We start from the raw sequence: 13,170 nt of genomic DNA on the forward strand, positions 1-13,170 counted from the left end.
AATTGTAAGTTTAAGCTAAATTGTTACCAAATTTAGAAAGTGGTCATTCTTTCTGGAACGGACCAAAAAGGAAATAGGTTCACATAAACTGGAATAGAAGGAGTATTAGATACAGAATTTTAATCTTAGAGTTAATCATCCTTGACAGGTGCCTAATGAGTTTATCAAAATCACCAACTTGGAGGTTTAGTTCTCTAATGCAACGCTTTCCCACAGCTTTGAAGGTTTGCAAGACAAGAGGATGGAAGTCTAAACAATACCAAATATACTAAACAGTTGTTAAAATTGTCATATCTATATGTTAACCATTTGGCTCCATAACATCGCAATCCGTTTATCTACTGGAAAAACAACATGTTGACCACGGGAGTAAGTAGAAACTTAAATTTCAATTTTCATCATAAAACATGCCAGATATGATCTATATTAAGTTGAATTCATACTGAGGTTTAGACAGTGTTCAGGGTAAGTGCGCTTGTTTCAGGAAGAAGGAATAGTTCGGGGAAGAAGAGAGGAAAGAATGAAAAAAGAGCGTATCAGAGGATTCAGAGCATTGAGCTAAGAGTTTGACACTAGACAAGTGGACTCACGATCTAAACTTGTCCACTAATAGAACCCCTCATGTAACATTTACTGTTTTTTAAGGAAAAGAATACATATATTTTTCCAGTTAGAAATCTGTATGCGGTCGAAATCTGGTACGCCCGATTTCATGGGCTCGAAAAGTCGCTTCAAGCCCGAGTTTAGGATGGATCGAGTTCAAGACCGATGGACCAAGCTCGAGCCCGATGACAGAGAACAAGGCTCGAGGATCGAAGTACACAATGAGCACCGAATCCAAGTATGACCAACCCCGAGATGATGCCATTATTGGTTTGTAACAGAAAGAGCAAGATTCCCGCCACATCCCCAAGATCATGACGTAAATTCCGGAATAAATTTGTACGAGTTAATACGAATCCGTACTAGGCGGTTAGACAGATGTCCCAATAAGATTCCTTACTGTAAATAGAAATGTACCTTATTTAGGGTTCCCCTGCTATATAAAGGAGACCCAATCATTTGTAACCATCATTAATCATTGGCAAAAGAATATACTCTCTTACTTTCTTGCTCATTACTCATCAGAATTATCTTTTAACTTTATTGTCTTTGCTTTACTGTTCTTGTTGACCAACCTCGAGGACACCATAGCTTGAGGTTAAGACTTCTTAAGCACTGATTTGATTCAACTTACTTATTCATTTATACGTTAGATTTCTTGGTTATTAATTAGTATTGAACTAAATCACGTATCTTTAAAATCATAAACAAGTTTAATTATTACTCGTATTTTCGAGGTAAACAGTTTGGCGCCTACCGTGGGGCTAAAGATAATAGTGATTATTTCAGTACTGATTCTGATTACACACGTTATTTTCACACTTGTTCTTGTCAAGAATTTTTGTTCTCAGGTTAAAATATGTCAAACTCACAAAACACACCCCTACACGACGATGATGGTCTTGGATTTCATGGGAAAAAATAATGTAGGAGTCGGTGTATCATCGATTAACCCTGGGGAAGTGCCAAATGTGGAACCAGTCGATGTTAGTTCACACATTGCTTTGAATGCGGATTTAGGCGTAAACCTCGGAGGAAGTGTACGTAGGGAAGTCCGATCTGGTTCCAAGGAACACAGGGTATAGGAGATGGGGGAGTTAGCCTCCAAAGAATATTCGAGATGCTACAAGATCAACAGGTTACTATCGCCCAGCTTCAAGTCAGCACAAAACTCCAAGTTTGGTCGAACCAGAAATCACTCGCCGTACAAAGCCGGTGCTTGAAAGATCAAACGGTAATGGTGTTGTGCCCTCCTTTTTCCCTCCGCGGAGAGGAGTCCGGGTTTCGACATTCATGGGGTGTGATGACTCATTTCCTTTTGGGAATTGGATATTGCATTTTTGAAGAGTCGCCACCTACGATTTTTAAGGTGCGTTAGGGCACCTACAAGGTTTATCTACAACTACGTTTGATAACCAGAGATAGGGTAAGGGCTTGAAATTATCCTAAGGGGAAGGTGTTAGACACCTCTCAGGATCCACTAGTGTAGTTCCCGGCCAGACGATTTTTGTGAATTTGTGCAATTAGCAAATAAACAAGTAAGCCTCAAGTAATAGGGGATTTAAGTTTAAATACACAAGTGTTTGAAAATAATTATTGAAAGGTGAAATTTTGAAAAGAGTTATAATCTAAGGCATGCTTATGAATATAAAAGGGGGTGTCCTAGGTTTGTTTGTAATATGGATCATATCAATGCAATACCCGGTATGACACTCCTCAGAAGAGGGGATACACGTGGTATTAGCGCACCGATCATTATATCCATATCTACCCTTTCACGCCCCGTGAAGGTAATTAAAGCGAGGGTTGGTCTCGACCCCTATTGCATGTTGTTACTCGTCCCATTTCTATCAGTCCCGGGGGAATTTAGGACTCTTATTCCTATAAGAAGGAGGTTCTAGTCAGATCCTCAGGTTTAAAGGAAAAAATACTAAAGCGACATACAAAAACATATAAGACTGCACTTAGAGGGGAAAACATATAAGCAAGTAATAGGCTCATGCATACCTCCACAAATAATGCACATAGACAGCATGACTAATACACAACTAAGGTCTGAATTTAAAATCCTAAAGCAGGGTGTTTGAGTTGTTGCAACAGAACCAGATTTATTACATGACTCAGATAAGAAATCTGAATCAGGCCTGCCTACTGGTTGTAACAGTTGATAATTAAACAAAGGCAGTTCCAATTTTATTTAAGTTATTACCTAAGGCTTGCCTAGGCGCAAAGCGAGATGCAGTAGTTTTTCAGAATTGTTAAGACAGTTTGGAGGTTATCATTACCTATAACATGCGGTTCTAGTTGCAGAGGTTATTACCAGTTATTCAAAAATTTCACAATGTGAAAATTGTTACTCTACTACCTTTTTTCATGAATCAGTAATTAACTAGGCGTTTTAAACAAAATGCAAACAGGACCCTAGAACATGGTATCTACATGCAAATTGCAAGGTTTGTTGAAAACATAATCCCTAAGGCATGATTTCTAAATGTACACAAGAGTTGCAGAATTTTTGAAATAACAACTTTTTATATCAGTGTTGTTATTGCCCTAAGAGCAGGATTTCTAAGTGATAGACGTAAAACATGGACTAATGAATGAAGTGCTGAAGCAAGAAAACATAAGTCCTAAGAACATGATTTTCTAATGCATGTATGAACCCTAAACATGATTTCTATTGCACAATTAGGAATATATAAACCTAATAAACATGCTTTCTACCCTTTAATAACTATAGCATGCATATTTCACATACCTTTTCACTAGCCACCCCAATACTTGTGTACAAATTATTACAGATCATGTGATAGAATTACATAAGAAAATACAAAAATAAGAAGTTACAACCATAGGAAGCCTGATGCTGACTTCCTCTCTGAGTTATGTAATAAACCACCTCAAAAGCCAATATTGTTCCAAAGCCTTTCTCATATCTGGGTGTGTCAGAGTTCTCTAAGGACCTCAAGGGATCCCGGGCAGTGCTCACACCCAGATTGCATAACCAAAATAGAGTGAGTGCAGTGTGGAAAGGGCCAACTCTTTTGTGTCCAGGTTCAGAGGGAGCTCAAGGGTCCCAAAGCAGGGCTCACACAAGAGGGGCAGAACCTAATGATCTAAGAGTGCATGTAAGAGTGCTTGATATAGACTCAAAGGAGTGGAGTTGGAAAATAGTTTTGGAAATAACATGTTTGAAGTGAGTTTGTAAAACAGCAGAAGAATTGCCTAATAAAATAGTTTTTGAAAGGGAAAGGGGATAGGAGCAACAACACACATATAGAACAAGTTCAGAGAGGAGTACATGCTTCAGTAATTACAAACAGGGGAGTAGGGGTTGGGGACATAGAGGACCCAAAACAGAAACACATAAATAGTCATGAATCAAGTACATTAGATGACATGTTTGTTGAGGGACATAAACAGGAACAAGTAAACATGCTAATTACATTCGTACAAAAGAGGGCAGAATTTTAAGCATGCTGAGTAAAGCAGTAAACAAAAGGTGCAACAACATGAGCCATTAAGTCAGTGCAGAAAAGATAGTGATTGAAAACAAAGGAACACATAGGTTGAGTTTCCTAATTTAAACTAGGGACATACCAATTGAAGAAGCAAAGTGCAGGAAAAGAAAAGTAAAGCAATCAAAATTCCACAGTCTAGTCTTGGCTTTCAGCCTACTAGACAAGGCAGTAGCACAAGTAGTAGAGAAAGAAAAAGAGTTTGAATGTGTAAGACCATAGATAGAATGGCCGGGAAAAGACCATAGATAGAAATTGAGCAAAGACTGGACTAGATCCTTTTGAGATCTTTCCATGAAATCACGAAAACAGGCAACCAAGAGACATAAGAGACTGGTACTCGTCTCAAACAACCATGTGAGTCCATGGATTGGGTGAGAATCGAAGGGGATTAGGGTTAGTTTGGATGGTAGCGGATAGGGTTTGAGTGGGGTTGCAGAGAGGATTAGAGAGGAAGGGGATTCAAGGGCAGCGGGTTGGTGGAAATGATTTAGGTTAAGGGGGTCGTTTGGGTTTATTTTAGGCAGGTGGAATGGTGGGTCGTTGATCTGAATGATCAACGGCCTAGATTAAATGGGGTAGGTGGGGATCCGGGTTTGGGTAGGGTTTAAAAGGGTTAGGCTCGGGTTTAATTAGAAATTGGGCCAGGGAATTGGGTTAGATTTGATAGCCAATTTGGTTAAAATTTAAATAGCCATTTTCCCTTTCTAATTTATAAAAAATAGTAACTGGTTTCTGAAAATTAATTTAAAATACTAAAATAATTTATAACACATAAATAAAAATTTAAAAATATAGGATCCAATTTTATGTGTATTAAACATAATTAAACCTTAAAAGGGCTAATATTGCAATTATATGCAATTTAGCTTTTAAAAATACTGAATGAAATTGTAAAAATTACTTTAGCCATATTTTGGCATAAATATAAAAATTCAATAGCTGAATTATCAAAATAATAATTTTGAAAATAATTATTGGGGATTTTATAGATAAAAAAAAAGAAAATAAATCAATTTAAAAACCTTTAAAATTATGGAAAAATAATAAAATACTTGGGCATGCTTATATATGCATACATATGCTATTTTGAAGGTATTTTGCATATTGAAAATATATAGGAAAAAATTGGGTATCAACAAATGGCTCGGGGATTGATCCCACGATTATGAGGATGCTCGAGGAACTCATCAAAAGAATCGAGCTGGGGGAGAAAAAGATTGAGGATAATGACAAAAAAGTAGAGACATACAACTCCCGTGTTGATCAAATACCGAGGGCACCCCCGGTCTTAAAAGGTTTGGATGCCAAAAAGTTCGTACAGAAGCTGTTTCCTCAGAGTGCAACCCCGAAACCCATTCCTAAAAATTCTGTATGCAAGATATACCTAAATACAAAGGGACGAGCGATCCTAATGAACACATTACCTCGTACACTTGCGGGATTAAAAGAAACAACTTAAATGACGATGAGATCGAGTTGGTATTGTTGAAAAAATTTAGGGAAACTTTGTTAAGAGGAGCAATGATTTGGTATCACAACTTGCCACCGAATTCTATCAATTTGTTTGCTATGTTAGCAGACGCCTTCGTGAAGGCACATGCTGGGGCCATAAAGGTTACGACAAGGAAATCGACCATTTTTGGGATAAGACAGTGGAATGATGAGATGCTAAGGGAGTTCGTATCCCGATTTCAAATAGAGCAAATGGAAGTACCACCGGTCTCGGATGATTGGGCCATTCAAGCTTTTACATAGGGGTTAAACGAGCAGAGTTCGATCGTATCACGACAGTTAAAGCAAAATCTGATCGAGTATCCAGTTGTGACTTGGGCAGATGTACATAATCATTATCAGTCGAAGATCAGGGTCAAGGATGACCAGTTGGGAGCTCTCTCGGGCTCAGTTCATCCAAATAGATTAGCAGTTAAGGCCCCGAGGGATACAGGTAGAGAACCAAGATCAAATAGGGAACAGTATCAGTCATATATCGTGGATCGAAGAAGCAACTAGCGCAATACTCCTCGGAATGATCGCAGAAATGATCGAGGACAACATTCTCAGGGACTTATGAGTAAGAATGATTCTGATAAACATACCAATCCCGCAGAAGCAGCTCGGTTATCGGAGTATATTTTCAGTGTTGATGCATCGGGGATCGTATCAGCTATTGGAAGGATCAAAGACACCAGGTGGCCCAGGCCTATACAGACCGATCCTTCTCAAAGAAATCCAAACTTGATATGTAAATATCATGGCACACATGGCCATAGGACCAAAGACTGTAGGCAATTGTGGGAAGAGGTAGCTCGATTGTTCAACGAGGGTCATCTTCGAGAGTTTCTCAATGATCAAGCTAAGAATCACTTCAGAGAAAGAGACGCAAACAGAAAAAATGGGCAGGAAGAACTGCAACATGTAATTCATATGATCGTTGGCGGTGTCGATATTCCACAAGGGCCTATATTCAAATGCACCAAGGTGTCGATCACCAGAGAAAAACAGACTCGGAGTTATGTGCTCGAGGGCATCCTATCATTCAATGACGAGGAAGCGGAAGGCATATCTTAGCCGCATAATGATGCCCTAGTAATTTCTATTTTGTTAAATAAAATTCAAGTTAAACGTGTTCTAGTAGATCCAGGTAGCTCAGCAAACATAATTAGATCAAGGGTCGTAGAGCAGCTCGGCCTACAAGACCAAATTGTACCTGCATCTCGAGTCCTAAATGGCTTCAACATGGCGAGCGAAACAACAAAGGGGGAGATAATCCTACCAATGAACGTGGCCATGACCATCTAAGACACAAAATTCCATGTTATCGAAGGCGACATGAGATATAATGCACTACTCGGGAGGCCGTGGATCCACAACATGAGGGCAGTACCTTCAACAATTCATCATATGATGAAATTTCCAACAGCGGATGGTGTGAAAATAGTTTACAGGGAATAACATGCTGCAACGGAAATGTTTGCAGTCGATGAGGTAACAACGATACCGGTGCCTTCGATCTCAGAAAAATTGAGCACCAAAGATAAGTAGACGACCAAATAGCAATCATCGTCCCTAGCCTCGACCGATCCGGAGAAATAGGTAATTGAATAAGAAGAAGAGGATTTCCTTACCCCTCAAACTTTTGTTGTTCCCGAAGAGTCAGATGCAACCAAGTCAACGGTCGAGGAGCTTGAACAGGTCATACTGATCGAGTATATGCCCGAAAGAAAGGTATACCTGGGAGTGGGGTTAACCTCTGAACTCAGGAAAAAACTCATTCAATTTTTTATCGATAACATGGATTATTTTGCTTGGTCCCATTTAGACATGACAGGGATCCCACCGGAAATAATGACACACCGACTAATCTTCGACCCCAGGTTCAAACCAGTAAAGCAGAAAAGGAGGCCCCAATCCGAGGTGAAGCATATATTCATAAATGATGATGTAACTAAGCTTCTTAAAATAAGGTTTATTCGGGAAGTAAAATACCCTGAATGGTTAGCCAACGTAGTTGTGGTCCCTAAAAAGGGGAACAAACTTAGAATAAGCATAGATTATAAGGATTTAAACAAGGCATTCCCTAAAGACTCCTTCCCACTACCTAACATCGATCACGTGATTGATGCCACGGCCGGCCACGAGATCCTTACCTTTCTCGACGCCTACTCTGAGTATAATCAAATTCAGATGAACCCGTAGGACCAGGAGAAGATCTCGTTTATCACTAAGTTCGGAACATACTGTTACAACATAATGCCCTCGGGCTAAAAAGGTAGCTTATGCTTTTTTTCATCCTCACTACCTAGTTTATAGTAGAATTTGGAGAATATACTGGGGCTACATACCAACTCCTAGTTAACAAAATGTTCGAGAAACAGATAGGTAAATCAATAAAAGTTTATATTGACGATATGTTAGTTAAGTCCCTGCGCATAGAGGACCATTTAACTCATTTGCAGGAAACATTCAAAATCTTGAGGAAGTACAACATGAAGCTTAACCCAGAAAAATGTGCCTTCGGAGTCGGTTCGGGCAAATTCCTCGGCTTCATGGTGTCAAATGGAGGGATCGAAATCAACCTGGACAAGATCAAGGCCATCGAAGATATCACTATCTTAGATAGCGTGAAAGCCATGTAAAGGTTAACATGACGGATAGCCACCTTGGGCCGATTCATTACAAGGTCATCAGATCGAAGCCACATGTTCTTTTCCTTACTCAAAAAGAAAAATAATTTCGCATGGACCCCGAAATGCCAGCAAGCATTGGAGGAATTGAAGCGATACTTATTGATCCCACCTCTGTTTCACACTCTAAAGGTAGATGAAAAGCTTTACTTATATTTGGATGTGACAGAAATAGTGGTAAGTGGGGTACTACTTCGAGAAGAGCAAGGTACGCAGTTCCCTATCTATTACGTAAGTCGAACTCTAGGAGATAATGAAACTAGACATCTACACTTAGAAAAATCAGCACTTGCATTAATAAGCGCATCTAGAAAGCTAAAGCCATATTTCTAGTGTCACCCTATATGTGCGTTAACCACTTATCCTCTCTAAATTTTTTTGCATAAGCCTGAGTTATCGGGCCGATTGGCCAAATGGGCCGTCGAACTTGGCGGGTACGATATCGAATATCAACCCCGAATGGCCATCAAGTCTCAAATATTAGTTGACTACCCGAAGTGGAAAAGGAACTTCTGCTAAAATTGGGTACATCATCAGGGGTATGGATCCTTTTCACGGACGGAGCCTCGAATTTGAAAGGTTCCGGGCTTGGCATCATTTTGAAGCCACTTATGAGTAACATTATTAGACAATCTATTAAAACTTCTAGGTTGACTAATAATGAGGCCGAGTATGAGGCCATGATTGCAGGTCTCGAGCTAGTTAAAAACTTGGGGGCAGAAGTTATTGAAGCCAACTGTGATTCTCTGTTGGTAGTAAACCAAGTAAAGAAAAGCTTCGAAGTTCGAGAGGATAGGATGCAAAGATATTTGGACAAGCTACAGGTAACCTTGCACCACTTCAAGGAGTGGACTCTAGATCATGTGCCTCGAGAATAAAATAGGAGGCCGATGCACTTGCTAACTTAGGGTCATCAGTTGATGAAGATAATATTATCCCGGGGATTGTCGTCCAATTATCGAGATCTGTGGATGAAGAGGTTCAAGCCAAGATAAATTCTACAAGTTTGACTTGGGATTGGAGGAATAAGTATATCAAATATTTGAAAAATGGAAGGCTCCAATTGGATCATAAAGAGTCAATGGCTCTACGAACCAAGGCTGCTAGGTTCACATTGGATGAAGACGGAACATTATATAGGAGGAAGTTCAATGGACCGCTGGTGGTATGCTTACGACTGGGGGACACCGATTATATTTTACGAGAAATCCATGAAGGCACTTGTGAGAATCACTCTGATGCCGAGTCTTTGATCCGTAAAATTATTAGAGCAGGGTATTAGGGGGATATCTTGAAAAAAGACACAAAGGAGTTTATTAGAAAATGTGATAAATGTCAAAGGTTTGATCAGCCCGTAGAGCAACTTCACTCGGTCCTGTCCCCATGGCCTTTCATGAAATGAGGAATGGACATCGTCGACCCTCTACCAACGGCCCCAGGTAAAGCTAAATTCATTTTGTTTATGACTGACTACTTTTCTAAATGGGTGGAAGAACAGGCCTTCGAGAAGGTCAGAGAAAAAGAAGTTATTGACTTCATCTGGGACCATATCGTGTGTCGATTCAGGATACTTGTCGAAATTGTATGTGACAGCGGGAAGCAATTCATCGGCAACAAGGTAACGGAGTTCCTCGAAGCATACAAAATAAAGAGGATCCTATCAATGCCATATCATCCGAGCGGGAACGGGCATGCCGAATCGACAAATAAGACTATAATCCAAAACTTGAAGAAAAGGTTGAACGATGCTAAAGGGAAATGGAGAGAAGTTCTACCCGAGATTCTTTGGGCATATTGAACGATATCGAAGTCCAGCACGGGGGCAACCCCGTTCCTCTTAGTATATGGCTCTGAGGCCTTAGTTCCAGTCGGGGAACCCATCGCCAGATTTTGACATGCATCGGAGGAATCAAATCACAAGGCTATGAATACTAGCCTCGAGCTATTAGACAAAAACTAAGAAGCTACACTTGTTCGGATGGCCGTGCAGTAGCAAAGAATCAAGAGATATTATAATAGAAGGACCAACCTTCGACACTTCGGAATCAGGGACTTAATTCTACGGAAAGTCGCCCTCAATACTCGAGACCCGAATGAAGGGAAACTAGGCCCAAATTGGGAAGGACCGTAGCGAGTCATCAGAGTTATCGGTAAAGGATCTTACAAGCTGGGCACGATAGAAGGTGAAAAATTGCCAAATAATTGGAATGTATCACTACTCAAACGGTATTACTGCTAAGGTATGACATTCTCCTTTTCTCCATTTGTATTTAAGACTAACTCGTTGCAGATGTTCAATCAAAGACATCGAGAACACCCTTCTACACAAAGACATTAGGTTTTAAAGCACGTGTTGCACTCTTTTTCCCTTAGAACGGGTTTTATCCCAAATGGGTTTTTCCGGCAAGGTTTTTAACGAGGCAACAGTATCCAAGGCTTCTTTTCAATCAACCTCGAATACTGGGGGGCATCACCCTCGGAGGCTATATTTTCGAGAAAAATACTTCACACTGAAGAGGGCCTCGATAGGAAAACTTTGTAATGGGCCAAACGGTCGGATGAACCGTGTCCATATAGGATAGTCGAGCCCCGGTGGCAAAAGATATACACATGTATGAATTATTCAAAGAAGCATTCTTTCGATATCAAACACTTTGTGTATCAAAGAAGTTTACTATTATACGAGCTCCATACTTGTGATTCTGTGAGAAACAGCTCAAGGGCCAAAACACAAACACACCTCGAATAATTGGGGATTGTAATCGACAGTCAACTCATTTAACTCGTCTAAACTCTAATTCATAAGACCTCAAAGAGGTATCCCTCGACATAAAGGCCAAGGCCATCATACTCGGGGATTAACATTTCGAATAAGTTCGAAATGCTATAGGGAAACAAGTCCAAGAGACACACCCAAAGACTACGGCCATATTAAAGTCTACGACCGAAATAACGCGGCTCTAAGATGTCCGAATTCTGCAATAAAAACAGGACTTCGAATTCTCAAAAAATGGTTAAATAAAGGCTACCCTTGACAAAATAATCAAAGGGTTTCGATAAAATCAGCCCTCGACAAACATTAAGACGTATCGAATTATCCAAATACAAACTTGTTCTAAGGCACTAAAAAGAAAAGGTTCCGATCGAACCTTAAAGAAACCCAGTGGGTAAATAATGCATGCCAAGGCATAAATAAATTTTTACTCAGTCTTCTAAGCCGAAAAGGGGAAATAACAGCCATATCTTAGAGGCCATAATGGTCCGATCTAAAAGAATCTAAGGGCCAAAATATGTAGAGTTCTAGACCTTGTTCTCACTCAACTCAGACCTAAGGGTCCCATCATCCCGAGCTCGCATCAAATCGGCTTAAGCACAACTCGAGGATTCGTCAAAAAACTTAAGAGTGTAGACATGTGATTTTAGACCTTCCCCAAGATTTTTCATATTTTAGCACGTAAATATTTAATTTAGGCCCAATATAGCTATTTCAACTCATTTTTACTCTTTTACTTTATTTTACTACAAGCAAATAAAAATTTAAAAAAATATTTTTATTTTATGTACCTTTCATAAAGTAAAAAAAAATATATAAAAATAGTACCTTAATTTTATCTTTATATAATCTTGAAAATACAAAAAATATGTAATAGTTTCATGTTTTAATATAGTTTAGTTTAATTAATTAGAATTTATTTTTGCATTATGTAGTATAGTTATTTTATATTAAGAGAATTTAGCTATGGTTTTAATTAATAATTTTTGGAGTCTTCTTAGTCCAAAACTGAAACACAAAAAAAGACATGGTCCAACCCAATTACCCTTAGCCCATTCTTCCCAGCCCATTAGCCCATTTAAGTGCAAGATTTAATCCTAGCCTTCTATTTCCTCCTAATCCAATGGCCATCATCCTTTCCTACTTCTATATAAAATACCCAATTATAGAAACCCTACCCTAAGTTTTCAATTCCTAGACCCAAGACTCTTAGAAAAGAAAAACGGCGCAGCTCATTCCAAAGAAGAAAACAATAATCAGACCCAAATTCTCTAATGATATGCGTTGACACGACTGCTTCGAGGTTTCTTTACCTTCGCGTAAGGATTTCTAAAATAAATCCTTTGGCCAATTGAAATCATGAATGGAGACGCCACTCCTTCCTGCTTCTTCCTCAAGAGACTTTACTTTTTTTTATATATAAAACTTCCATAGCCATGTAAGACAAAGTTAAGACCAAAATATTAGAATTATTCAGTATAATCTAGGATTTTGCAAAGTAAATTGGTTAAAGATGGCACTTGCCAAGGCTAAGGAAATTGTTTCTATTAATCCATGTCGTGGTCTTAAGCAAGACGTACTGTCTGTTCTGCGTTAGCGTCAAGGATTTGTTGAGTAAGCTGATCAGCACACTGTGCCAAACGTCTTCATTGGCGAGAAGCACACTGGTGACTGCGACGTGATTTCGGTTATAGCGGGCATAGGTAATTAAGATTGAGGTCATCAAGTTTTCCGGTGTCGATTCGAGGTTCTGGTTTCAATGTGTAGCTGTTTGTTCATTTGGATATTTGAGTTCCAAAATTTGTAACAACTGATTTCCCATACATTAAATGAAAGCAATTTCAAGATCCTTGAGGTCTATAATGGCAAGGATTCCAACAGTGATCATCCTTTGGTAAGCTTTTCATTGTTTAAGCTACGAATATATTAGAGTATTGTCTACTTAATTTGTTAAGTTTGCTTGGTTTGGTGTTTGCTGTGCTGTGGAAATGGGTATCTTAATTATGTTGGTTCATATTGATTTATTGGTATAGAATTTCATTTTGTGTGTTTGTTGTTGTCAATGGAAATAGCTCATTAGCTTTTGTTG

Source organism: Nicotiana tabacum, chromosome 8 (assembly GCF_000715075.1).
Source record: "Nicotiana tabacum cultivar K326 chromosome 8, ASM71507v2, whole genome shotgun sequence".
Taxonomy (NCBI): domain Eukaryota; kingdom Viridiplantae; phylum Streptophyta; class Magnoliopsida; order Solanales; family Solanaceae; genus Nicotiana; species Nicotiana tabacum.